This window comes from Hemiscyllium ocellatum, chromosome 29 (genome assembly GCF_020745735.1).
Source record: "Hemiscyllium ocellatum isolate sHemOce1 chromosome 29, sHemOce1.pat.X.cur, whole genome shotgun sequence".
Taxonomy (NCBI): domain Eukaryota; kingdom Metazoa; phylum Chordata; class Chondrichthyes; order Orectolobiformes; family Hemiscylliidae; genus Hemiscyllium; species Hemiscyllium ocellatum.
Window position 1 is genome coordinate 676,186 of NC_083429.1, and position 27,462 is coordinate 703,647.

The 27,462-nt window shown below is 50.5% G+C and overlaps 1 long non-coding RNA gene across 2 annotated transcripts in view; it reads left to right on the forward strand.

Moving 5' to 3' along the window:
• Positions 1–1,149: 1,149 nt before the first annotated feature.
• The window catches only part of LOC132829698 (uncharacterized), a 51,600-nt gene continuing 25,287 nt past the window's right edge, over positions 1,150–27,462 (forward strand). The window contains exons 1-4 of one of the 2 annotated variants that reach the window (XR_009646259.1): positions 1,150–1,243; positions 1,935–2,067; positions 4,989–5,111; positions 10,783–10,799. This is a non-coding gene — a long non-coding RNA (uncharacterized LOC132829698). Of the gene's footprint in view, positions 1,244–1,934; positions 2,068–4,988; positions 5,112–10,782; positions 10,800–27,462 lie in introns of those variants that run through there. The other variant, XR_009646258.1, reaches the window with a different exon arrangement.

The following is a 27,462-nucleotide window of genomic DNA, read 5'->3' on the forward strand; positions in this document are numbered from 1 at the left end:
CTATGCATGTCATGACTATAGTGCTAAAAGAGATTTCTGCTGTCTTAAACAGAGTGACAGATCTTGTATTGTGGGCTTATGCAACGTCACTGATCTCTACCAAACATGTACGAGGTAGAGTCAGGGCAATAATAAGATGCTGCAACAGGAGGGGAACAGATAACTCCATACAAAACCCTACTACTTCTCACCTATTTTCACCTCCAAAACTGAGGGAGTTCCAGAAAAGCACCTTTATATTCCACCACAACACTTTATCCCACAATCGTGGTATAGGGCTGTGCACAATAAAGAGTGGAACAGACTGTATTGGGACCCAGAATCACTTGGTAAAGACTAAAATCATCTGCGTATTGAGAGCCCCACCACATTGTATGTGTTTTCTATTGTTTTTACTCGGTTCCTGACTTCCCTTATTTTCCCTAATGAACCTGTTCAAAGTTGTTTTTACAGACATCTGCACCATCTGTGAATTGGACCCAGGCCTCCCCGTCCAAGATTCGGGATATTTTCACCACATCACAAGGCATCGACTCCAACTTCCTTGTCCCTTAATGTTTCTGTTGCTGAGCTGCTGAGTCCCGCCTCAATCAACACAGCAATTGGGAGGAAGCGGCGGAACTGGAGGACAGGGCAGCGTCCGGTCCTCCAAGCAGTTTGAGTGAGAAGCGAAACCAATGCATTCTCGGGAGTGAACGCTTCAGGATTGGTCAGAAAGCAAACTGTTTTGCAGGATTTATCATTCTCACGACATAGTGGAGCATTATCCCCTCACATAAAACAATGTGAGGTTTCAAAGAAATCGTTAAGATGTAAATCTGACAACATCGTTAAAATGTAAATCTGACAATGTACATATTTCCAATCGATTAACAGAATTCGAGTAACAAACTTATTTTCAAACTTCCAGAACGATTGCTAATTTACATACCTGGCCGGTATGGTTAAGTTGGACCAAAAAATCTACTTGTATATGAACCATCTCAATGACTGTAAGTCGACAGAGCATTTGTCAATGTCTAAAATGTCTCCCTTGATTCTGTGCAGTTATGAATATTCTCTATAACTTCACTGATAACCTCCGACGCACGCGCGGTTTGGTTTCTATGAAGGGCATGCGCAGTGTCACATTAACCAGGACACGGCGAGACATGGAGCAGCTTTCTCCGGGTGCGGCTACGTTCGGCTTCAGCGAGCGGCGTATGGGAGAAAGGAGCATAGTGAATTCACAAGACGCGGACAGGTGACAAAACCCGAACAAGATCCTCCAGGCCCGGATAAGGAGATGGTGGTCTCTGTCGGGAAAGTGGCCCAGGGACACGGCCGCCATTTGTTTGAGGGAAGGTCAATGTGCAGGAGGGCGGGGCTATCGGGGTCTATACAATCGGAGGAAAGACCCACCTTAGATTACTTCATTAAAGGCATGAATGCACACGATGGATTTTTCTTAACATCAGCAATTGTTTAATACTCACTTACAGGTTTTTAATTACATATTTTTGAAGCATTTAATTCACATTCAATCATTTGCAATGGGGGAATTTGAACCTGCGTCCAGAGAACATTTGCTGAGTTTCTGGATAAATTGTCTCACATAATGCCACTAGGCCATCACTTCACCTGCTCACAGTTTGCGCATCCCAGTGCAACATGAATCAAAACTCTTTCTTCCTGCACAATTGTTCGATCTTGCACTCTGGTGATATTACTTAGTAACTCTCCATGTGGTATCTCTCAGTGTGTGGGTCTAATTGTTGCCTCTGTCAGTGTTCCTCGCTCTTGCAGCTACTCCAGATCCTGAGCAAACAGAATTCTCCACTCCAGAGAGACGATGGAGACTGGGATGTTCCAGATTTTTGTGGGACTCAGTGCCTTTGACATGTGCAGCCCTCACTGCATCAGTCTAATTTCCCATTCTGTCTATCTGTCTTTAGGTACTCAGGAAGGTCCTGACCTAATAGAGTTCCTAGCTGCTGGGTGTCTCATCCATCCCTCATTGAAAATGGTTTGTCAGCCAGAGAGACACAGGGCAGGGAGATCAGAGCCTTCAATAAATCCTGCAGTGAGGTAAGATCACTCACAGTGCACAGATCAGAGAGCAATGAGAGGGCTCCAAACATCAGCTAACAGGACATGACATAGCTATAGTGCTGGAGGGGGAGCACAGTTCAGACATACCCCAGGTTCAGTCACCGCCCTTACTGCAAGTTTTGTTCTACCACGACAACATTGGGAGTGTCACAGTTATCAGTCCAAGCCTGTGCTGTCTTAGTGAGCATCAGTACAAAAGAGGGGAAAGCAGGCCTTCCACGAGAGGGTGAGAATGCTGTCTGGAAATGTTCCATTCTGTGTTCCCTCTCCCACACTGTATCTATGGCATGTCTTGTGGACCAGTGTCTTCAATCATTCTAATGCCAAAAACAGTTCCTATCTTGTACTTTCCTCCCCTCTCACCAATCACTTCATACATTTGAAACCTGCTCCAGTCCAGATGACCATCCATATCTCTCTAACTTACTTCAGTCTCGAGAACATGCCTTGTCTCGATAGACCACTCCCCCAATAACCCAAGACTTAGGGTCTGTTTCTGTGCTGCATGACTCTCCCGCCGAAGTCATCAATGCTGACCAGATTTCCTGAACTGAATGAGCTGCATGTCCCTGCATTTGGCCCATGGCCCTTCAAACCTTCTCCCTTCCAAGTTCCTGCCCAAATGTCTTTTCCATGTTGTAATTGTTCTTGTTTCTCCCATGTGCCACTGGTAGTCTGTTCAGTGTATGAACCGTCCTCTGTGGAAAATGTTGCCGCTCAGCTCCCTAAGTAAATCTTTGCTATCGGTCACTTCTCAGGCCTTACCCAGTTTGCTGTTTGATACAACCCCTCCCAGACATAGACTCCTCTCGGACATTACCAATCCTGCTGTTGGACACAACTCCTCCTTAACATAGACTCCCTCGGACATTACCCATCCTGCTGTGGGACACAATACCACTCCAGTACAGAATCTTTCGGGCCTTACCCATCCTGAAGTGGGACACAACACCTCCCTGGTACAGACTCCCCTTGGGACATACCCATCTTGCTGTGGGACACAACCCCTCCCCGGTGCAGACTGCCCTTTAGACCTTAACCATCCTGAAGTGGGACACAATCCCTCATCGGTACAGATGGCCCTCGGGCCTTACCCATTCTGCTGTGGGACTGAACTCCTCCCTGGTACAGACTCCCTTCAGGCCTTACCCATTCTGCTGTGGGACACAACCCCTCCCTGATACAGACTCCCCTGAGGCCTTACCCATCCTGCTGTGGGACTGAACTCATCCCCGGTAAAGTCTAATCTTGAGCCTTACCCACCCTGCTGTTGGACACAACCCCATCTTGGGTACAGTTTTCCCTCTGACCTTACCCATCCTGCTGTGGGACACATTCCATCCCCAGTACAGACTGTCCTCGGGCCTTACCCATCTTGCTGTGGGACTGAACTCCTCCCCTGTACAGTCTACCCTTGAGCTTTACCCATCCTACTTTGGGATGCATACCCTCCCTGGTACAGATTACCCTCTGGCCTTAAACTTAACCATCCTGCTGTGGGACACAACCCCTCCCAGGAACAGACTCCCCTTGGGCCTTAACCGTCTGGCTGTGGGACACAACCCTTCCCGGTACAGTCTACCTTTGAGCTTTACCTGTCCTGCTTTGGGTTGCATACCCTCCCCGGTACAGAGTACACTCGGGCCTTGCCCTTCCTGCTGTGAGGCACAATCCCTCCCCGGTACAGAGTCTCAACTGGCCTTAATCATCCTGCTGTGGGGCACAACCCCTCCCTGGTGCAATCTGCCCTCGGGCCTTACCCATCCTGCTTGGTACACAGCCCCTCTATGGTACAACTCACCTCAGGCCTTACCAATCCTGCTGTGGGACGCATACCCTCCATGGTACAGAAGACCTTCGGGCCTTACCCATCCTGCTGAAGGACACAACCACATGGGTACAGAGTCCCCTCGAGTCTTACTCATCTTCTGAGGGACACAACCCCTCTCCGGTACAGAATACCTTCGGGCTTTACCCATCCTGCCGTGGGACACAACCCCTCCCCGGTAAAGTCTCCGCTTGGGTCTTCCCCATCCTGCTGTGGGACACAGCCACTCCCCAGTACAGACTCCCCTCGGGCCTTATCCATCCTGCTATGGGACACAACCCCTCTATGGGTTGGACTCCCCTCAGGTCTTACCCATTCTGTTGTGGGACACAACCCCTCCCTGGTGCAGTCTCCCCTGGGGCCTTACCTATCCTGCTGTGGGACACAACCTGTCCCCAGTACAGACTTCCCTTGGGCCTTCTCCATCCTGCTGTGGGACACATTCTCCCCTGTACAGATTCACATACGGCCTCACCCACCCTAACGTGGGACACATTGCCTCCCCGTACGGATTTCCCTCAGACATTACCCATCCCGAGTCCAGACTTGTCCAAGGCCTTGCCCATCCTGCTGTGGGGCACGACTATTTCCCGGTACAGACTCCCCTAGGGTCTTCCCCATCCTGCTGTGGGACACAACCCCCTCCCCCGGTGCAGACTCCCCTCGGGCCTTACCCATCCTGCTGTGGGACAGGTTGACAATTGTTTTGAAGAGAATCCCTCCAGTGTGGAAACAGACCCTTGGTCCAGCAAGTCCACACCGACCCACGATATATACCCTGCTCAAAATAGCTTCAAAATACATAGAAACAGTGATCACTGAATTGGTTAAAAACTCCGCAGTTACATTGGGCAGTTTAAAAGTCTCGTTGTATTGGTGATGTATTCCTTTTCTTCAAACAGGTAACATTTTTATTAAAGCAGCAGATGTTCATTGTGAGAGTGTCTCTGTTAAACTAGAATCTGTTCTGTTCTCTGTGTAACAGGCTGTTGTTTGTGTGTGCGATGGACTGTCACTAATAGTGTAATTGACCTGGGAGTGCTTGATCAGGTTTCCTTTGTAAATTTAGTGATCAGGGAACTACACATCCGCTCTTCTTGGCGAAAATAAAGAATCATTTCTCAACGAAAAAACGGCACATCACAAAGCTATGTCATGGATTTCTGGCACACACCACCGACCAGTGTATCTGGTAAGTCTGTTTCCTGAATAATTCTGAACTTGATCTGTAACTCTGAAAATATCTGGATGGCTTTTCAGTTGGTTGCGAATTCAGCCTCTTTGTTCTGAGCTGTTTTGATGCAGGCGGTGGCTTCATTCGGTCTCTGCCAAGCTTGTTTTCCCCTTCTGCTATGATTCTGGGAGATTCCTTTCTGCAGATTAGAATATTCAGTGACTGAACATTGATTGATTTTGACTCTAACAGAGCAGTGGCCTTGTTTTCAGTTAATTATTCACTTTCCATTTCCTGGTTGTGTTGAACGTTACAGAAACAGGCTCTGAGCAATGTTTCCATTCACTTGTGTTGGAGTCACTGACAGCCACGAGGTCAGTCAGTTTCAGGCTGATGGATCAGTTTCTCTGTCCTATTAGATGGTGGCCACTTGCTCAGTTTCCGATGGCTCACCTCAGTGTCAGGCCGTCAGCTGCTGAAACCTTGCATCCAGCATTTGTTCCCTCTCACCATGACTACGCCAATACAGTCCCAGCTTGTCTCCCACAGTCTACCTCCATATACTCATGATCACCTCAGATTCTACTGTCAGTATCCTTACAGCAAGTCACGTAGGTTATCCACCTCCATTTCACACTGCTCTACATTACATTCAGTCCAAATGCAATTTCAGATTTCCATTCATTGCGATTAAATACACCCATGATCTTGTCCTGTCCAAACATCCAGGTTCCATCAGGTAGGTGGGTGTCCACGTGGTTGGGTTGGAGCAACGGCAGGACCCACTGAGGAGCATACAGGGGACAAAGATGGGGTTGGATACGGGATGTTTAAGGAGAGAGAGCTGGTGTATTGTTGGGAATAGCTTCTCAGGAGTAGCACAGCGGTAGCCAGGTCTATAGCACCACAACTCAATGGCCTGAGTTATCGGGAGAGTTTAGACAAGCTGGGACATTTTTCTTCAGAACACAGGAGACATATGGGAGATCTTATAGAAATGTATATGATCATGAGAGGCATGGATAGGGTGGATGTATTCAGTCTTTTTCCCAGGCTTGAAGAATTGAGGACTAGAGGGCATCAGTTTAAGGTTAGAGGGGAAAGAATAAAAGGGAACGTTAGCAGCAACTGTTTTACACAGATGCTGATGCACATATGGAATGAGCTGTCAATGGAAGTGGCTGAGGCAGGTATATTAACAACATTTAAAAGGCATTTGGACAAATACATGGATAGGAAAGGATTAGAAGGATATGGGGCATGGGGGGGGGGGAAATGGGGTTGCCATGGATGGACATTATGGTTGCCAGGGATCAGTCATCCCCTAGGGCCTGTCTCTGTGCTGGAAGACTCTATGTCTCTATAACTGACTCTGCTGTAGAACAAGATCGGGCAAACTCCAAGGGAGCAAAAATGGGAGGAGAGCCACTAGTTGGGGACATAGACAGGTGTTACTGTGGCTGCGTTCAAGACTCCAGGATGGGGTGTTGTCTCCCTGACACCTGGGTCAAGGACATCTCTGAGCATTTGCATGAAATTCTGAATTGGGAGAATGGGAGGCCAGAGGTCATGGTGCACATTGCTACCCACGACACGGGTAGAAAGAGGGATGAGTTCCTGAGGAGTAAGCACAGGAAGTAGGAAATGACTGAAAAGTAGGACCTTGAGGGGACTAATCGCTGCATTACCACCAGTCCCATGTGCTTGTGAGACAAGGAATTGAAAGATAGCAGAGATGAATGCATGGCTGCAGAGCTGGTACAGGGACAAGGTTACAGGATCTTGGATCATTGGGACCTCTTCTGGAGCAGGGGTGACCTGAACCACAGGGGAACCAATATCCTCACAGGGAGGCTTGCTCCTGCTACAAGGGAAGGGTTTAACCTAGAATGGCAAGGTCGTGGGAACCACAGCAGCAGGGCAGCACATGGGGGGGTGGGGGTGGGAAGGAAGGTCGGAAGATGTAAACGGGTCAATCAGAAAGGGAATATGGAGAAATGAACACCATAGTACGAATGGGCTCACTGTGTTAATTTCAATACCAGGCGCAACATAGCTAAGGTAGTTAAGCTCAGATCCGATAGTGTGGCGATTCCAGAGATTTGGTTCAGAGAAGGACAGGACTGGCTGCTCAGTATTCCAGGATTTCATTGTTTCAGACGAGATGGAGAGGAAGTAAAAGAGGTGGAGGAGTTGCATTACCAATCGGGGGAATGTTACGTCTGCACTCAGGATATACTGGAGGGGCTCGCCCACTGAGGCAACGTGGATAAGAAGGATGCAGTTGATGGGATTATACAATAGGGCCCTCAATCTGCCAACGATACCTCGAGGTATAAATATCTCGGCAGATTATGGAAAGAGGCAATAACAACAGAGTTCTCAAAGTGACTTTAACTTCCCCAACATTTGCTGGCACTTTTTCAGAGCAAGAGGCTTAGATGATGCAGAGTTTGTTAAGTGCATCCAAGAGGGTTTCTTGAAATAGTAATGGAAAGGAGGGGAAGGGGCCATAGTGGACCTTATATTGCTGAATGAGCCTGACCAGGTGACTGACCTTTCAGTGGGAGACCATTTTGGAAACAGTGATCACAACTTAAGTTTTTTTTAAGGTATCTCTGAATAAGGATACGGACAGGATCATGAGGGATGTTTCTAAATTATGGGATTGCAAATGATGTCAGTATTAGGCAGGAGCTAGGGAGTGTTAATTGGGAGACGCTATCATCAGACAATGCCACATTGGACACGTCTGATTAAAGGCCAGCTGATCGGAGTTCACGACCAGCATGTTCCAGGAGGGAGGAGGAACAAGGCTGGTAATGTAAGGGCCCCTTGGATAACGAGGGAGGCCGGAAATTTAGTCAAAAGGGAAAAAAAAACAAGCCTATGCAAATTTTGGGAAGCTAGAATTGGACATAGCATGTGAGGAATGTAAAAAACAAAAGCTCAAAGGAACCCAAACAGGGAATGAGCAGAGCAAGGAGGGGCCATGCCCTTCACAAGTAGGGTTAAAGTGAATCCCAAATCGTTCTGGAGATAATTACCCACAAGAGGATATGAACATGGATCGTTACAGTGCAGTACAGGCCTTTTGGCCCTCAATGTTGCACCGACCTGTGAAAATAATCTGATGCCTATCTAACCTATACCCTTCCAATATTACCCATATGCATGTCCAATGCCCATTTAAATGCCCTTTGCGTCAGCAATTCTACTATTGTTGCAGGCAGGCGTTCCACACGCCTACTGCTCTCTGAGTGAAGAAAGTACCCTAATATCTGTCCTAAATCTATCCCCCTCAATTTAAAGCTATGTCCTTTCATGTTAGCCTTCACCATTCGCAGAAAAAATAACTCTCCCTGTCCACCGTATCTAACCCTCTGATTATCTTATACATCTCAATTAAGTCACCTCTCGACCTTCTTCTCTCCAACTAAAACAGCCTCCATTCCCTCAGCCTTTCCTTGTCAGACCTTCCTTTCATACCAGGCAATATCCCAGTAAATCTCTTCTGAACCCTTTCCACAGCTTGCACATAACTAGGAAGAATGTCGGGCCAGTCAAGACTAAAGGAAGGAACTTGTGCTTGAAATCAGTGGAAGTGGGCGAGATCCTAAATAATTACTTTGCATCGGCATTCACCCAGGAAAAGGATATAGAGGATACTGAGATTTGTGTGGAGCATGCTAATGTGCTCGGGCATTTTTGAGGTTGGGACAAAAGCGTTGGATTTAGTGAAGAGCATTAAAGTGGATTAATCCTGAGGGCCCGATGGTATCTACCCCAGATTATTGAGAAAGGCAAGGCAGGAGATTTTTGGGGCCCTGGCCAAGATTTTTGAATCCTCCCTAGCCACTGGAAAGGTCGTAGAGGACTGGTGAGTAGCTTATGGTGTTCCTATCTTCAAGAAGGGAAATAGGGACAATCCAAGAAATTATACCCCGGTGAGTCTCACCTCAGTAGTTGGGAAGCTTTGGACAGAATTCTTACGGATAGGATTGATGCGCCTTTGGTAAAGCATGACCTAATTAGGGACAGTCAGCGCAGCGCCATGAGATGCACAGGGTTGACGGTCAAAATGTTTTACCCAGAGCTGCAATATCTTTACTAGAGAATGTGCATTTAAGGTGAGAGGGGGAGAGCTCAAAGGAGATGTGAGGGCGAATATGTTTTCCACACAGTGTGGTAGGAATCTGGAACATGCTGCCAGGGATGGTGGAGGAGGCAGATATGAGAGGGGTGTTTCAGGGGTTTTTGGGTAAGCATGTGAATATGCAAGGACATGGAACAAAGATAAGCAGAAAGGATGAGTTTAATTTGGTGTCACATTCCTCACAACATTATGGGCTGAAGGGCCCGTTCCTGTGCTGTACTGTTCTTTATTGTGTTTCTTTTGTTACAACATGATGGTGAACCCCTCTGTTAATTAAACTAAACACCCAGAAACGTTCACCTCACCACGTAATCTGTTAAAGTCTGAGTGACAGAAAACTCACAAATTCCACTATTTAAAGAAAATAGCATCTATTTATTTTTAACTCGAAAAGTGAATATTAAACAACTAATCATAAATCTAAGCTCCCCCTTTCTCTTCACTGCTTATTATCTGCCTCCAGCTCTATAACTATACGTTATTTCAATAAGACACTTGTTAAAATTACATCAACTTAATTTCAAACCCACACATGACTCGTGTCTTTTGTGTCTTTCTGCTTCTGGCTGAGGATCTCCCTGGGTCATTGTCTTCTTTTGCTCTGAATATGTTTTATATGAAAAGGTACTCTTTGATTGAGAGACTTTCCTAATTTCTTGGCGAGCAAGATGTTAACTCTCCCAGACAGCAGTTACTCTCTGACCAGTTTTTAAAATGTCCACATTTTATACGCCCCCATCAGATCATCTCATTGGCTTGATGGTGGCAAAACAATAAATTCAAACTCAATTGGGCTTTGGAATCTTGGGATATAATTTAAACTGATAGGTTAAATTTGAAACAGCAACTAACTCAGGTCTATATTACACAACCAAATGTTACATTTGTTTGTTTTCCCAGTACACTCTGGGATTGCTGGCCAGTCATAGACAGTACACTGGTGCTTGTAAGCTCTCAGTGCAGAAGAGTGTTCTCTCCCTCTTAAAGATTTAGCACACACCTTCATCTTTATAACACTTTGAGCATTACCTTATCAGCAAGTTCATCTATTAAAGTGACAAGTGGCAGATTGTTTACATGACCTTTTTGGCTTCATATTTCAATTTCAACATAAAACAATGGCTTGTGTTTGAGAGAGGATCATGTTGCTGTGCGCAACAGACTGTCACTAATCAGATTATGCTCCCGATAACGCAGATTTCCTTTGTCTGTACATTCTGCATGAAGTGATTTAAACACCTGGAAAGGGATTTGGTTTTCCAATGTGGTTTCCATCAATGCACTTATTGGAACCTCAGGCAGACAGATGGACACAGATGGGGGCAACTTTGTTTTCCTCACTGAAGGAAGCACACGCTGCCATCAGAGTGTTTGTAACAGAAGGGCACTGACTCATTCCTGGGCCTGGAGGTTGGTTACAAAGTGGGACTAAGTGGGTGAGTACTGCATGTGATAAGAGGTGTTTTTATTGAACTGGATATTATTATCAAAGAGATTGGCAGGATTGATGTTGACAGCTGTCTCTGCTGATAGGAATCTCCAACAATGGGTCCCAGTCTCAGGACTGGAGAGCAGCCTGAGTGACTGAGATAAGGAGAAATGACTTCACTCAAACACCTGGGAATCTGTGATCATTTCCACCTCAAGGACGGACTCACTGACTCCATTCCAGAGAATAGTTTGCAATGTTTGTGATACTAAATGGATCAAAAGATGTTGCAGGAACTGGGTGAGTTCTGAAAAGTTAACGATGATGTTACTAGAATGCTGGGGGCTGCTGGAAATTTGAAACAGACTGGCAGCTAATGTAGAGAGAGAGAGAAGCAGAGTTCATGTTTTGCATTAGATTAGATTAGATTACTTACAGTGTGGAAACAGGCCCTTCGGCCCAACAAGTCCACACCGACTCGTCAAAGCGCAACCCACCCAGACCCATTCTCCTACATCTAACACTACGGCCAATTCAGCATAGCCAACTCACCTGACCCCCACATCTTTGGACTGTGGGAGGAAACCCGAGCACCCGGAGGAAACCCACGCAGACACGGGGAGAATGTGCAAACTCCACACAGACAGTCGCCTGAGGCGGGAAATGAACCCGGGTCTCTGGTGCTGTGAGGCAGCAGTGCTAACCAAAGAATGTTATTAAGCTGCAGTCAGGCTCCTGGTGCTAAATGGTATCGTTCTGTCTGTGTTGCTAACATTTTTTTGGGGAAAAACAATCCCCTCATTTGCTTGACTGTGCTATTGAAACAGCAAGGACACTTTCTGTGTCTCATTGATGTCTGAGTGTAAATTAGGGTCCGTTATTCATCGCTGACTCTGAAGGCAGTTCTGATACATGGGAATATTCAATTTAAAATGTGGATCTTGCGAAATAACAAGGTTTTCTCCCAGACAGGGAATCGGACGTCCATTACTGATCCTCACTGACCATGACAGGACTCGAACCGAGAGATTTATTTTTGTGACTGACACGGTCAGATGTGGTATACAGTAGCTCCCACAGTCCTGTCCTTCCACACATCCCGGCTTCTGGACTTTGAATCAGAGGATCTCGATGGAGAAACACTTCCAGTGGATGGGACAATTCAGGAGATACTCATATTTTCCCTTGGGAGAATCCCTGAAAATTGGTCTGTCAGGATCATAGTGGATACTTCTTTAATATTTACTCAGTGAATTCCTAGAATAGAGAGATTGATCAGAGATCCAGATTGTCAGCTTGAAGAGTAGTCACTGCTTTTATGTAGGAAATGGAAGGGTATCATTTGGATTGTTCTTTTCACCCAATTGAAGAGGGGGCTATAGCTGTCATTGTGAGGGGGAGCTTGAGAGAAGCTGGTTTATCATGGTTGTGGGGATGTTTACACAAACTTTCAGGAACGGATTTATATCAGAGGAATGTGTCAGTGTTGACATAGGGCTCTGAGGTGGGTGGGGTGGGGGAAATGTGTCAGTGTTTACAGGGGGCTTCGAGGGGAGGCGGGGGGATGTACCTCTGTTTACAGGGGGCTCCTGTCCCCTCACCCCCCTCCAACGCCATTTACCCCCTCCGACCCCGCGAAACGCCGTTTCCCCACGCACCACCATTGACCCCAACCCTGTCCTCCCAATCCCATGCAACACCATTTCACCCCCAACCCCGTGTAACACCGTCCCCCCGAACCCCGTGCAACACCGTCCCCCCGAACCCCGTGCAACACCGTTCCCCCAACCCCGTGTAACACCGTCCCCCCAACCCCGTGCAACACCGTCCCCCCGAACCCGTGCAACACCGTCCCCCCGAACCCCGTGCAACACCGTCCCCCCGAACCCCGTGTAACACCGTCCCCCCGAACCCGGTGCAACACCGTCCCCCCGAACCCCGTGCTACACCGTCCCCCCGAACCCGGTGCAACACCGTTCCCCCGAACCCCGTGCAACACCATCCCCCCGAACCCCGTGCAACACCGTCCCCCCGAACCCTGTGTAACACCGTCCCCCCCGAAACCCGTGTAACACCGTCCCCCCGAACCCCGTGCAACACCGTCCCCCTGAACCCCGTGTAACACCGTCCCCCTGAACCCCGTGTAACACGGTCCCCGTGTAACACCGTCCCCCCCAACCCCGTGCAACACCGTCCCCCCGAACCCGTGCAACACCGTCCCCCCGAACCCCGTGCAACACCGTTCCCCCGAACCCCGTGTAACACCGTCCCCCCGAACCCAGTGCAACACCGTCCCCCCGAACCCCGTGCAACACCGTCCCCCTGAACCCCGTGCAACACCGTTCCCCCGAACCCCGTGCAACACCGTCCCCCGAACCCCGTGTAACACCGTTCCCCCGAAACCCGTGTAACACCGTCCCCCCGAACCCTGTGTACCACCGTCTCCCCCGAAACCTGTGTAACACCGTCCCCCCGAACCCCGTGTAACACCGTCCCCCGAACCCCGTGTAACACCGTCCCCCCGAACCCGGTGCAACACCGTCCCCCCGAACCCCGTGCAACACCGTCCCCCTGAACCCCGTGCAACACCGTCCCCCTGAACCCCGTGCAACACCGTCCCCCGAACCCTGTGTAACACCGTCTCCCCCGAAACCCGTGTAACACCGTCCCCCGAACCCCGTGTAACACCGTCCCCCGAACCCCGTGTGACACCGTCCCCCCGAACCCGTGCAACACCGTCCCCCCGAACCCCGTGCAACACCGTTCCCCTGAACCCCGTGTAACACCGTCCCCCCGAACCCCGTGCAACACCGTCCCCCTGAACCCCGTGTAACACCGTCCCCGTGTAACACCGTCCCCCCGAACCCCGTGTAACACCGTTCCCCCCGAACCCCGTGTAACACCGTTCCCCCTTCACCCCGTGTAACACCGTCCCCCCGAACCCCGTGCAACACCGTCCCCCCGAACCCCGTGCAACACCGTTCCCCCAACCCAGTGCAACACCGTTCATCCCCCAACACTGTCCCCTCCAACCCATCCAACACCATTTCTCCCCCCCCCGCAACACTATTGCCCTCAATCCCGTCCCCAACCCCGTGGAATGCCATCCCCTCCAAACCCGTGCAACACCATTTCCCCCCAAACCCGTTGCCCGGACACCTTTGCCACCAATCCGCAGAATGTGTGAGGGAGGGTCCCAGAATTTCCCAGGGTGTGTGAGAGAATCCCACGATGTGCAAGACAGAATCACAGAATATGTCAGAGTGTGTCAGAGCGTCCCGGGAGTGAGTATGAGAGAATCCCAGGGTGTGCGTGCGAGAGGGAACCGCAGAGTTTGTGCGTGACAGGATCCCGAATTGTGTGCCCGACAGGGAATCCCAGAGTGTCCCAGACTGCATGGGAGATGATCCCAGAGTGTGTGGGGGAGTGTCCCAACGTTTTTAATAGAATCCCAGAGTTTGAGAGACAATCCCAGAGCGGATCCCAGGGTGTATGTGCGAGAGCAGAGCCCAGAGTGTGTACACGACAGGGAATCCCAGAGTGTGTGAGAATCGCAGAGTGTGGGGGAGAGGGTCCCAGTGTCCCAGGGAGTGTCAGGGAATCCCAAAGAGTGTGTGCGAGTCCCAGAGTGTGTAAGGGAATCAGTGTCCCAGAGCTTGTGAGAGAGTCCTGGAGTGTGTGAGAGAATCCCAGAGGGTGCCAGTGTATGCGAGCTAGAGTCCCAGAGTGTCAGATTGTGAGATGGACTCCGAGTGTGTGCAAGAGGGAGTCCCTGAGCCCCCGGATTGCGGGAGGGAGTCCCCGAGTTCCTGATTGCGGGAGGGAGTCCCTGATTGCAGGAGGGAATCCCAGAGAGCTTTCTGTGTGGGCGAGAGCTTTCCAGAGTCCCCGATTGTGTAAGGGATTCCCATAATTTCTCAGAGTGTATTAGGGATTCCTCGATTAGATTAGATTAGATTTACAGTGTGGAAACAGGCCCTTCGGCCCAACAAGTCCACACCGACCCGCCGAAGCGAAACCCACCCATACCCCTACATTTACCCCTTACCTAACACTATGGGCAATTTCGTATGGCCAATTCACCTGACCCGCACATCTTTGGACTGTGGGAGGAAACCGGAGCACCCGGAGGAAACCCACGCTGACACGGGGAGAACGTGCAAACTCCACACAGTCAGTCGCCTGAGTCGGGAATTGAACCCGGGTCTCAGGCACTGTGAGGCAGCAGTGCTAACCACTGTGCCACCGTGCCGCCCAGAGTATGTGAAAGAATTCCAGAGTGTCCCAGAGTATCCCAGAGTGTGTGAGAGGGAATCCCAGTGTGTGAGAGAGGGAATCCCAGAGTGTCCCAGAGTTTTTAAGGGATTCCCAGGTGTGTGAGAGAATCCCAGAGAGTCCCAGAGTGTGTGAGTGAATGCCAGAGTGTGTAACGGAATCCCAGAGTGTGTATGAGTCCCATAGTGTCCCAGGGTGTGTGTGTGAGTGTCCCAGGCTGTGTGTGAGAGAATCCCCGAGTCCCATGGTGTGTAAGGGAATCCCCGAGTAAAAGAGAGAATCACAGAATGTCCCAGAGTGTGGAAGGGAATGTCCCGTGGTGTGTGTGTGTGTGTGTGAATCCCGTGGGGTGTGTGAGTGAGAGAGAAGCCCGTGGGGTGTGTATGTGTGAGAGAATCCCGTGGTGCGTGTGTGTGTGAGAGAATCCCGTGGTGCGTGTGCGTGTGAGAGAATCCCGTGGTGCGTGTGTGTGAGAGAGAATCCCGTGGTGCGTGAGTGTGTGAGAGAATCCCGTGGTGCGCATGTGTGTGTGAGAGAATCCCGTGGTGCGTGTGTGTGAGAGAGAATCCCGTGGTGCGTGAGTGTGAGAGAGAATCCCGTGGTGCGTGTATGTGTGAGAGAATCCCGTGGTATGTGTGTTCGAGAGAAAATCCCGTGGGATGTGTGTGTGAGAGAGAATCCCGTGGGGTGTGTGTGTGAGAGAGAATCCCGTGATGCGTGTGTGTGTGTGTGAGAGAATCCCGTGGTGTGTGAGTGTGTGAGAGAGAATCCCGTGGTGCGTGTGAGTGTGTGAGAGAATCCCGTGGTGCGTGCGTGTGTTCGAGAGAATCCCGTGGTGCGTGAGTGTGTGAGAGAATCCCGTGGTGCGCATGTGTGTGTGTAAGAGAATCCAGTGGTGTGTATGAGAAAATCACAGGGTCCCATGGTGTGTAAGGGAATCCCGGAGAGTCCCGGGGTGTGTGAGAGAATCCTGGGTGTGTGTGAGAATCCCAGCGTGTCCTGGAGTGTGTGAGAGAACCCAGAATGTGAGAGAGTATCCCAGAGTGTATGAGAGAATCACAGTTTTCCAGAGTGTGTAACGGAATCCCAGTGTGTGAGAGAGAATCACAGTGACCCAGAGTGTGTGAGAGTGTCCTAGAGTGAGAGAGAGGATCTCAGTGTCCCTGAGTGTGTAAGGGAATCCTAGAGTGTGTGAGAGATTCCCAGAGTGTCCCAGTGTGTGAGAGAAACCCATTGATTCCCAGAGTTTGTCAGGGAATCAGAGTGTGTGTGAGAATCCCAGAGTGTGAGAGAGAATGTGAGAGAATCCCAGAGAGTATGAGAGTGTCACAGAGAGTGTGAGAGAATCCCAGAGTGTGTGAGAGAATCCCAAAGTATCCCAGAGTGCGTTATGAGAATCAGTGTCCCAGAGACTGTAACGGAATCCCAGAGTGTCCCAGAGTGTATGCGAGTGAATCCCAGAGTGTGAGAGTGAATCCCAGAGTGTCCCAGTGTGTGAGAGAATCCCATTGTTTCCCAGAGTGTGTAAGGGAATCAAACCGTGTGCGAGAATTCCTAGAGTGTTTGAGAGAATCAGTGTTCCAGACAGTGGAACGGAATCCCAGAATGTGAGAGTGAATCCGAGAGTGTGAGAGAGAATCACAATGTCCCAGAGTGTGTAACGGAATCCCACAGTGAGTGGGAGAGATTCCCAGATTGAGTGGGAGAGTCCCAGGGTCCCATGGTGTGTAAGGGAATCCCCGAGTGTAAGAGAGAATCACAGAATGTGCCAGAGTGCCGCAGAGAGTGTATGGGAATCCTAGAGAGTCCCAGGGCGTGTGAAAGAATCCCAGAGTGTCCAGGAGTGTGTGAGAGAATCAGTGTTCAAGAGTGTGTAATGGAATCCCAGAGTGTTCCAGAGTGTGTGAGAGAATCCCAAATTGTCCAAGAGTGTGAGAGAATCGCAGAGGGTCCCAGATGTGTGAGAGAATCTCGGAATGTGCGAGAGTGTGTGAGAGAGTTCCCAGAGTGTGTGGGACAGGGTCCCAGTGTCCCAGATTGAGTAAGAGAGTCCCAGAGTGTGTAACGGAATCTCAGAGTGTGCGAGATAATTCCAGAGTGTTCCAGAGTGTGTACCCGGAGTGTGTGGGAGAGGGTCCCATAGTTCCAGATTGTGTGAGAGAATCCCAGAGTGTCTGAGAGAGTCCAAGAGTCCCATGGTGTGTAAGGGAATCTCCAAGTGTAAGAGTGTATCACAGAATGTGCGAGAGTGTGCCTGTGTGTGCTGAGTGTGTGAGAGAATCCCAGAGGTGTCAGCTGACTGTGTACCCAGAGTGTGTGTGTGGGAATCCCAATGTGTGTGGGAGAGGGTCCCAGTGTCCCTGTGTGTATGAGGGAATTCCAGAATGTGTGAGAGAAGCCCAGAGTGTGCACCCAGAGTGTGTGGGAGAGGGTCCCAGTGTACCAGAGTATGTAAGGGAATCCCAGAGTGTGAGAGAAAATCCCAGTGTGTCCCAGAGTGAATTTGAAAATCCCAGAGTGTGTGCGAGAGAGTCCCAGTGTCGCAGAGTGTGCGTGGGAATCCCAGAGTGTGAAGGAGAGAGCCCCAGAGTGTGTACGTGAATTAAAGTGTCACAGAGTGTGTGAAAGAATCGTAGGGTGTGTTTGTGAGAATCCCAGAATGTCCCAGAGTGTGAGAGAGAATCCCAAAGTGTGTACCCAGAGTGTGTGGGAGAGAGTCCCAGTGTGTGTACTTAATCAGAGCGTCCCAGATTGTGAGAGAGAATCCCCGACTGTCCCAGAGTATGAGAGAGAGAGAGTGTGTGAGAGAACCACAGAGAGTCCCAGAGTGTGTGAGAGAGTGTCCCAGAGTGTGAGAGAATCCCAGAGTGTCCCTGAATGTGAGAGAGAATCCCAGAGTGTGAGAGAGAGAGAGAGCCCCAGAGTGTGTGTGTGAGAGAGAGAGCCCCAGAGTGTGTGTGTGAGAGAGAGAACCCCAGAGTGTGTGTGAGAGAGAGAGAATCACAGAGTGTGTGATAGAGAGATAGAAACCCAGAGTGTGTGTCTGTGAGAGAAAGAGAAAACCCCACAGTGTGTGTGTGAGAGAGAGAACCCCAGAGTGTGTGTGTGAGAGAGAGAGAGCCCCAGTGTGTGTGTGTGCGAGAGAGAGAGAAAACCCCACAGTGTGTGAGAGAGAGAGAGAACCCCAGAGTGTGTGTGTGAGATAGAGAGAACCCCAGAGTGTGTGTGTGTGTGAGAGAGAGAAACCCAGAGTGTGTGTGTGTGTGTGAGAGAGAGAACCCCAGAGTGTGTGTGTGAGAGAGAGAGAGAACCCCAGAGTGTATGAGAGAGAGAGCGAACCCCAGAGTGTGAGAGAGCGAGAGAGAACCCCAGAGTGTGTGAGAGAGAGAGACAACCCCAGAGTGTGAGAGAGAGAGAGAACCCCAGAGTGTGGGAGGGAGAGAGAACCCCAGAGTGTGTGTGAGAGAGAGAGAACCCCAGAGTGTGGGAGGGAGAGAGAACCCCAGAGTGTGTGTGAGAGAGAGAGAATCCCAGAGTGTGTGTGTGAGAGAGAGAACCCCAGAGTGTGTGTGTGAGAGAGAGAACCCCAGAGTGTGTTTGAGAGAGAGAGAACCAAATAGTGTGTGTGAAAGAGAGAGAACCCCAGAGTGTGTTTATGAAAGAGAGAGAACCCCAGAGTGTGTGTGAGACAGAGAGAACCCCAGAGTGTGTGTGAGAGAGAGAGAACCCCAGAGTGTGTGTGTGAGGGAGAGAACCCCAGAGTGTGTTTGAGAGAGAGAGAACCCCAGAGTGTGAGAGAGAGAGAGAACCCCAGAGTGTGTGTGAGAGAGAGAACCCCAGAGTGTGTGAGAGAGAGAGAACCCCAGAGTGTGAGAGAGAGAGAGAACCCCAGAGCGTGTGAGAGAGTGAGAGAACCCCAGAGTGTGAGAGAGAGAGAGAACCCCAGAGTGTGTGTGAGACAGAGAGAACCCCAGAGTGTGTGAGAGAGAGATAGAACCCCAGAGTGTGTGTGTGTGAGAGAGAGAGAACCCCAGAGTGTGTGAGAGAGAGTGAACCCCAGAGTGTGTATGTGGGAGAGCAAGAGAAAACCCCAGAGTGTGTGTGTGAGAGAGAGAACCCCAGAGTGTGTGTGTGTGAGAGAGAGAGCCCCAGAGTGTGTGTGTGAGAGAGAGAGAACCCCAGAGTGTGAGAGAGAGTGAACCCCAGAGTGTGTGAGAGAGAGAGAACCCCAGAGTGTGTGTGTGAGAGAGAGACAATCACAGAGAGTGTGAGAGAGACATAGAAACCCAGAGAGTGTGTCTGTGAGAGAAAGAGAAAACCCCACAGTGTGTGTGAGAGAGAGAGAACCCCAGTGTGTGTGTGTGTGTGAGAGAGAGAGAGCCCCAGTGTGTGTGTGTGTGAGAGAGAGAGAAAACCCCAGTGTGTGTGTGAGAGAGAGAACCCCAGTGTGTGTGTGTGAGATAGAGAGAACTCCAGAGCGTGTGTGTGTGAGAGAGAGAGAACCCCAGAGTGTATGAGAGAGAGAGCGAACCCCAGAGTGTGAGAGAGCGAGATAGAACCCCAGAGTGTGTGAGAGAGAGATACAACCCCAGAGTGTGTGTGAGAGAGAGAGAGAACCCCAGAGTGTGTGAGAGAGAGAACCCCAGAGTGTGTGAGAGAGAGAGAGAACCCCAGAGTGTGTGTGAGAGAGAGAGAACGACAGAGTGCGTTTGTGTGAGAGAGAGAGAACCCCGAGTGCCACAGAGAGAGAGAACCCCTGAGTGTGTGTGTGAGAGAGAACCCCTGAGTGTGTGTGAGAGAGAGAACCCCAGAGTGTGTGTGAGAGAGAAAACCCCAGAGTGTGTGTGAGAGAGAGAGAACCCCAGAGTGTGAGAGAGAGAGAGAACCCCAGAGTGTGAGAGAGAGAGAGAAACCCAGAGTGTGTGTGTGAGAGAGAGAACCCCAGAGTGTGTGTGAGAAAGAGGGAACCACAGAGTGTGTGTGAGAAAGAGAGAACCCCAGAGTGTGTGAGAGAGAGAGAGAACCCCAGATTGAGAGAGAGAGAGAGAACCCCAGCGAGTGTGAGAGAGAGAGAACGCCAGAGTGTGAGAGAGAGAGAGAACCCCAGAGCGTGTGAGAGAGTGAGAGAACCCTAGAGTGTGTGTGTGAGAGAGAGAGAACCCCAGAGTGTGAGAGAGAGAGACAACCCCAGAGTGTGTGTGAGAGAGAGAGAACCCCAGAGTTTGAGAGAGAGAACCCCAGAGTGTGTGAGAGAGAGAGAACCCCAGAGTGTGAGAGAGAGAGAGAACCCCAGAGTGTGTGAGAGAGAGAACCCCAGAGCGTCTGAGAGAGTGAGAGAACTCCAGAGTGTGTGAGAGAAAGAGAGAGAGAACCCCAGAGTGTGTGAGAGTGAGAGAACCCCAGAGTATGTGAGAGAGATAGAACCCCAGAGTGTGTGTGTGTGAGAGAGAGAAAAATCCAGAGTGTGACCGAGAGAGAGAGAGAGAGAGATCCCCAGAGTATGTTTGAGAGAGAGAGAACCCGAGAGTGTGTGAGAGAGAGGACTCCCAGGGTGTGTGTGTGAGAGAGAGAACACCCAGAGTGTGTGTGTGAGAGAGAGAACCCCAGAGTGTGAGAAAGAGAGAGAACCCCAGAGTGTGTGTGTGTGAGTGAGAGAACCCCAACAGTGTGTGTGTGAGAGAGAGAACCCCAGATTGTGTGTGTGTGTGAGAGAGAGAACCCCACATTGTGTGTGTGTGTGTGAGAGAGAGAGAACCCCAGAGTGTGAGAGAGAGAGAGAACCCCAGAGTGTGTGTGTGAGAGAGAGAGAACCCCAGAGTGTGTGTGTGTGAGAGAGAGAGAAAACCCCAGAGTGTGTCCGAGAGAGAGAGAGAAAAAAAACCCCAGAGTATGTTTGAGAGAGAGAGAACCCCAGAGTGTGAGAGAGAGAGGACCCCCAGAGTGTGTGTGAGAGAGAGAGAACCCCAGAGTGTGTGTGTGAGAGAGAGAACCCCAGAGTGTGAGAAAGAGAGAGAACCCCAGAGTGTGAGAGAGAGAGTGAACCCCAGAGTGTGTGTGTGTTAGAGAGAGAACCCAAGAGTGTGTGTGAGAGAGAGAGAGAACCCCAGATTGTGTGTGTGAGAGAGAGAGAGAATCCCAGATTGTGTGTGTGTGTGTGTGAGAGAGAGAGAGCCCCAGAGTGTTTGTGTGAGAGAGAGAGAACCCCAGAGTGTGTGTGTGTGAGAGAGAACCCCAGAGTGTGTGTGTGTGTTAGAGAGAGAACCCCAGAGTGTGTGTGAGAGAGAGTGTGAGAACCCCAGAGAGTGTGTGTAAGAGAGAGAACCCCAGATTGTGTGTGTGTGTGAGAGAGAGAGAACCCATATTGTGTGTGTGTGTGTGTGAGAGAGAGAGAGAACCCCAAAGTGTGTGTGAGAGAGAGAGAAACCCAGAGTGTGTGAGAGAGAGAGAACCCCAGAGTGTGTGTGAGATAGAGAGAGAACCCCAGCGTGTGTGTGTGTGAGAGAGAGAGAACGCCAGAGTGTGTGTGTGAGAGAGAGAGAACCCCAGAATGAGAGAGAGAGAGAGAGAACCCCAGAGTGTGTGTGTGAGAGAGAGAGAAACCCAGATTGTGTGTGTGTGTGCGAGAGAACCCCAGAGTGTGTGTGAGAGAGAGTGAACACCAGATTGTGTGTGTGAGAGTGAGAACACCAGATTGTGTGTGTGTGTGAGAGGGAGTGAACCCCAAAGTGTGTGTGAGAGAGAGAGAACCCCAGAGTGTGTGAGAGAGAGAGAACCCCAGAGTGTGTGTGTGTGAGAGAGAACCCCAGAGTGTGTGTGAGAGAGAGAGAACCCCAGAGTGTGATGGAGAGAGAGAGAACCCGAGTGTGTGTGAGAGAGAGAGAACCCCAGAGTGTGTGTGTGTGTGAGAGAGAGAGAACCCCAGAGTGTGTGAGAGAGAGAGAGAACCCCAGAGTGTGTGTGATAGCGAGAGAGAGAACCCCAGAGTGTGCGTGAGACAGAGAGAGAGAGAAAACCAGAGTGTGTGAGAGAGAGAGAGAGAAAAAACCCCAGAGTGTGTGTGTGTGAGAGAGAGAACCCCAGAGTGTGTGTGAGAAAGAGAGAACACCAGAATGTGTGTGTGTGAGAGAGAGAGAACCCCAGAGTGTGTGTGCGAGAGAGACAGAACCCCAGAGTGTGTGTGTGTGAGAGAGAGAGAACCCCAGAGTGTGTGTGAGAGAGAGAGACAACCCCAGAATGTGTGTGTGAGAGAGAGGGAGAATGCCAGAGTGTGTGCGAGAGAGACAGAACCACAGAGTGTGTGTGTGAGAGAGAGAGAGAACGCCAGAGTGTGTGTGTGTGTGAGAGAGAGAATCCCAGAGTGTGTGTGTGTGAGAGAGAGAGAACCCCAGAGTGTGTGTGAGAGAGAGAGAACCCCCAGAGTGAGTGAGAGAGAAACCCAGAGTGTGAGAGAGAGAGAACCCCCAGAGTGTGAGAGAGAGAGAGAACCCCAGAGTGTGAGAGAGAGAGAGAACCCCAGAGTGTGAGAGAGAGAGAGAACCCCAGAGTGTGTGAGAGAGAGAGAGAACCCCAGAGTGTGAGAGAGAGAGAGAACGCCAGAGTGTGTGAGAGAGAGAGAGAACCCCAGAGTATGAGAGATAGAGAGAGAACCCCAGAGTGTGTGTGAGAGACAGAGAACCCCAGAGTGTGTGTGAGAGACAGAGAACCCCAGAGTGTGAGAAAGAGAGAGAACCCCAGTGTGTGTGAGAGAGAGAGAACCCCAGAGTGTGTGTGAGAGGGAGAGAGAACCCCAGAGTGTGAGAAAGAGAGAGAACCCCAGAGTGTGTGTGTGTGAGTGAGAGAACCCCCAGAGTGTGTGTGTGAGAGAGAGAACCAAAGATTGTGTGTATGTGAGAGAGAGATAACCCCAGATTGTGTGTGTGTGAGAGAGAGAGAACCCCATATTGTGTGTGTGTGTGTGTGTGAGAGAGAGAGAGAGAACCCCAAAGTGTGTGTGAGAGAGAGAGAACCCCAGAGTGTGAGATAGAGAGAGAACCCCAGCGTGTGTGTGTGAGAGAGAGAGAACGCCAGAGTGTGTGTGTGAGAGAGAGAGAACCCCAGAGTGTGTGTGAGAGAGAGAGAACCCCAGAGTGAGAGAGAGAGAGAGAGAACCCCAGAGTGTGTGTGTGTGAGAGAGAGAGAAACCCAGATTGTGTGTGTGTGCGAGAGAACCCCAGAGTGTGTGTGAGAGAGAGTGAACACCAGATTGTGTGTGTGAGAGAGGGAACACCAGATTGTGTGTGTGTGTGAGAGAGAGTGAACCCCAGAGTGTGTGTGTGAGAGAGAGAGAACCCCAGAGTGTGTGTGTGAGAGAGAGAACCCCAGAGTGTGTGTGAGAGAGAGAGAACCCCAGAGTGTGTGTGATAGCGAGAGAGAGAACCCCAGAGTGTGCGGGTGAGAGAGAGAGAGAGGAAACCAGAGTGTGTGAGAGAGAGAGAGAGAGAACCCAAGAGTGTGTGTGTGTGAGATAGAGAACCCCAGAGTGTGTGTGAGAAAGAGAGAACACCAGAATGTGTGTGTGTGAGAGAGAGAGAACCCCAGAGTGTGTGTGCGAGAGAGACAGAACCCCAGAGTGTGTGTGTGAGAGAGAGAGAGAACCCCAGAGTGTGTGTGTGAGAGAGAGACAACCCCAGAATGTGTGTGTGAGAGAGAGGGAGAACGCCAGAGTTTGTGCGAGAGAGACAGAACCCCAGAGTGTGTGTGTGAGAGAGAGAGAGAACGCCAGAGTGTGTGTGTGTGTGAGAGAGAGAATCCCAGAGAGTGTGTGTGAGAGAGAGAGAGAACCCCAGAGTGTGTGAGAGAGAGAGAACCCCCAGAGTGAGTGAGAGAGAAACCCAGAGTGTGAGAGAGAGAGAACCCCCAGAGTGTGAGAGAGAGAGAGAACCCCAGAGTGTGAGAGAGAGAGAGAACCCCAGAGTGTGAGCGAGAGAGAGAACCCCAGAGTGTGTGAGAGAGAGAGAACGCCAGAGTGTGTGAGAGAGAGAGAGAACCCCAGAGTATGAGAGATAGAGAGAGAACCCCAGAGTGTGTGTGAGAGAGAGAGAACCCCAGAGTGTGTGAGAGAGAGAGAACCCCAGAGTGTGAGAGAGAGAGTGAACCCCAGAGTGTGTGTGTGTTAGAGAGAGAACCCAAGAGTGTGTGTGAGAGAGAGAGAGAACCCCAGATTGTGTGTGTGAGAGAGAGAGAGAATCCCAGATTGTGTGTGTGTGTGTGTGAGAGAGAGAGAGCCCCAGAGTGTTTGTGTGAGAGAGAGAGAACCCCAGAGTGTGTGTGTGTGAGAGAGAACCCCAGAGTGTGTGTGTGTGTTAGAGAGAGAATCCCAGATTGTGTGTGTGTGTGTGTGAGAGAGAGAGAGCCCCAGAGTGTTTGTGTGAGAGAGAGAGAACCCCAGAGTGTGTGTGTGTGAGAGAGAACCCCAGAGTGTGTGTGTGTGTTAGAGAGAGAACCCCAGAGTGTGTGTGAGAGAGAGAGTGTGAGAACCCCAGAGAGTGTGTGTAAGAGAGAGAACCCCAGAGTGTGTGTGTGAGAGAGAGAGAGAACCCCAGAGTGTGTGTGTGTTAGAGAGAGAACCCCAGAGTGTGTGTGTGTGAGAGAGAGAGAGAGCCCCAGAGTGTGTGTGTGTGTGAGAGAGAGAACCCCAGAGTGTATGTGAGAGAGAGTGAACCCCAGAGTGTGTGTGTGTGATTGAGAGAACCCCAGATTGTGTGTGCGTGAGAGAGAGAGAGAACCCCAGAGTGTGTGTGAGAGAGAGAGAACCCCAGAGTGTGAGAGAGACAGCGAACACAAGAGTGTGTGTGTGTGAGAGAGAGAACCCCAGAGTGTGTCTGTGAGAGAGAGAACACCAGATTATGTGTGTGTGTGTGAGAGAGAGAACCCCAGAGTGTGTGTGAGAGAGAGAGAACCCCAGAGTGTGTGTGAGAGAGAGTGAGAACCCCAGAATGTGTGTGAGAGAGAGAGAACTCCAGAGTGTTTGTGTGTGTGAGAGAGAGAAAACAACAGAGTGTGTCTGAGAGAGAGAGAGAGAACCCCAGAGTGTGTGTATGAGAGAGAGAGAACCCCAGAGAGTGTGTGTGTGATAGAGAGAGAACCCCAGAGTGTGTGTGTGAGAGAGAGAGAACCCCAGAGTGTGTGTGTGTGTGTGTGTGTGAGAGAGAACCCCAGAGTGTGTGTGAGAGAGAGAGTGAACCCCAGAGTGTGTGTGAGAGAGGGAAACCCAGAGTGTGTTAGAGAGAGAGAGAGAACCCCAGAGTGTGTGTGAGAGAGAGAGAACGCCAGATTGTGTGTGTGTGTGACAGAGAGAACACCCAGAGTGTGTGTGAGAAAGAGCGAACACCAGATTGTGTGTGAGAGAGAGAGAATCGCAGATTGTGTGTGTGTGTGTGTGTGTGTGTGTGTGTGAGAGAGAGAGAGAGAACCCCAGAGTGTGTGTGTGTGAGAGAGAGAGAACCCCAGTGTGTGTGTGAGAGAGAGAGAACCCCAGAGTGTGTGTGATAGAGAGAGAGAGAGAACCCCAGAGTGTGTGTGAGAGAGAGTGAGAGAGAAAACCACAGAGTGTGTGTGAGAGAGAGAGAGAACCCCAGAGTGTGTGTGAGAGAGAGAGAACCCCAGAGTGTTTGTGTGAGAGAGAGAGAACCTCAGAATGTGTGTGTGTGTGAGAGAGAGAACCCCAGTGTGTGTGTGTGTGAGAGAGAGAGAACCCCAGAGTGTGTGAGAGAGAGAGAACCCCAGAGTGTGTGAGAGAGAGAGAACCCCAGAGTGTGTGTGTGAGAGAGAGAACCCCAGAGTGTGTGAGAGATAGAGAGAGAACCCCAGAGTGTGTGTGTGGGAGAGAGAGAGAACCCCAGAGTGTGTGTGTGAGAGAGAGAGAACCCCAGAGTGTGTGAGAGAGAGTGAACCCCAGAGTGTGTGTGTGAGAGAGAGAGAACCCCAGAGTGTGTGTGTGAGAGAGAGAACCCCAGAGTGTGTGTGAGAGAGAGAGAACCCCAGAGTGTGATGGAGAGAGAGAGAACCCGAGTGTGTGAGAGAGAGAGAGAGAACCCCAGAGTGTGTGTGTGTGAGAGAGAGAGAGAACCCCAGAGTGTGTGAGAGAGAGAGAGAACCCCAGAGTGTGTGTGAGAGAGAGAGAAAACCAGAGTGTGTGTGAGAGAGAGAGAGAGAAAACCCCAGAGTGTGTGTGTGTGAGAGAGAGAACCCCAGAGTGTGTGTGAGAGAGAGAGAACCCCAGAGTGTGTGTGTGAGAGAGAGAGAGAACCCCAGAGTGTGTGTGAGAGAGAGAGACAACCCCAGAATGTGTGTGTGTGAGAGAGGGAGAACGCCAGAGTGTGTGTGAGAGAGAGAGAACCCCAGAGTGTGTGCGAGAGAGACAGAACCCCAGAGTGTGTGTGTGAGAGAGAGAACCCCAGAGTGAGTGAGAGAGAAACCCAGAGTGTGAGAGAGAGAGAGAACCCCCAGAGTGTGAGAGAGAGAGAGAACCCCAGAGTGTGTGAGAGAGAGAGAGAACCCCAGAGTGTGAGAGAGAGAGAGAACCCCCAGAGTGTGAGAGAGAGAGAGAACCCCCAGAGTGTGAGAGAGAGAGAGACCCCCAAGAGTGTGAGAGAGAGAGAGAACCCCAGAGTGTGAGAGAGAGAGAACCCCAGAATGTGTGTGTGAGAGAGAGAGAACCCCAGAGTGTGTGTGTGTGTGAGAGAGAGAGAACCCCAGAGTGTGTGAGAGATAGAGAGAGAACCCCAGAGTGTGTGTGTGGGAGAGAGAGAGAACCCCAGAGTGTGTGTGTGAGAGAGAGAGAACCCCAGAGTGTGTGAGAGAGAGTGAACCCCAGAGTGTGTGTGTGAGAGAGAGAGAACCCCAGAGTGTGTGTGTGAGAGAGAGAACCCCAGAGTGTGTGTGAGAGAGAGAGAACCCCAGAGTGTGATGGAGAGAGAGAGAACCCGAGTGTGTGAGAGAGAGAGAGAACCCCAGAGTGTGTGTGTGTGTGAGAGAGAGAGAACCCCAGAGTGTGTGAGAGAGAGAGAGAACCCCAGAGCGTGTGTGAGAGAGAGAGAACCCCAGAGTGTGTGAGATAGCGAGAGAGAGAACCCCAGAGTGTGCGTGTGAGAGAGAGAGAGAGAAAACCAGAGTATGAGAGATAGAGAGAGAACCCCAGAGTGTGTGTGTGTGTGAGAGAGAGAACCCCAGAGTATGAGAGATAGAGAGAGAACCCCAGAGTGTGTGTGTGAGAGAGAGAACCCCAGAGTGTGGGAAAGAGAGAGAACCCCAGAGTGTGAGAGAGAGAGTGAACCCCAGAGTGTATGTGTGTGAGAGAGAGAGAACCCCAGAGTGTGTGTGTGTTAGAGAGAGAACCCCAGAGTGTGTGTGTGTGAGAGAGTGAACTCCAGATTGTGTGTGAGAGAGAGAGAACCCCAGATTGTGTGTGTGTGTGAGAGAGCGAGAGAGCCCCAGAGTGTGTGTGTGTGTTAGAGAGAGAACCCCAGAGT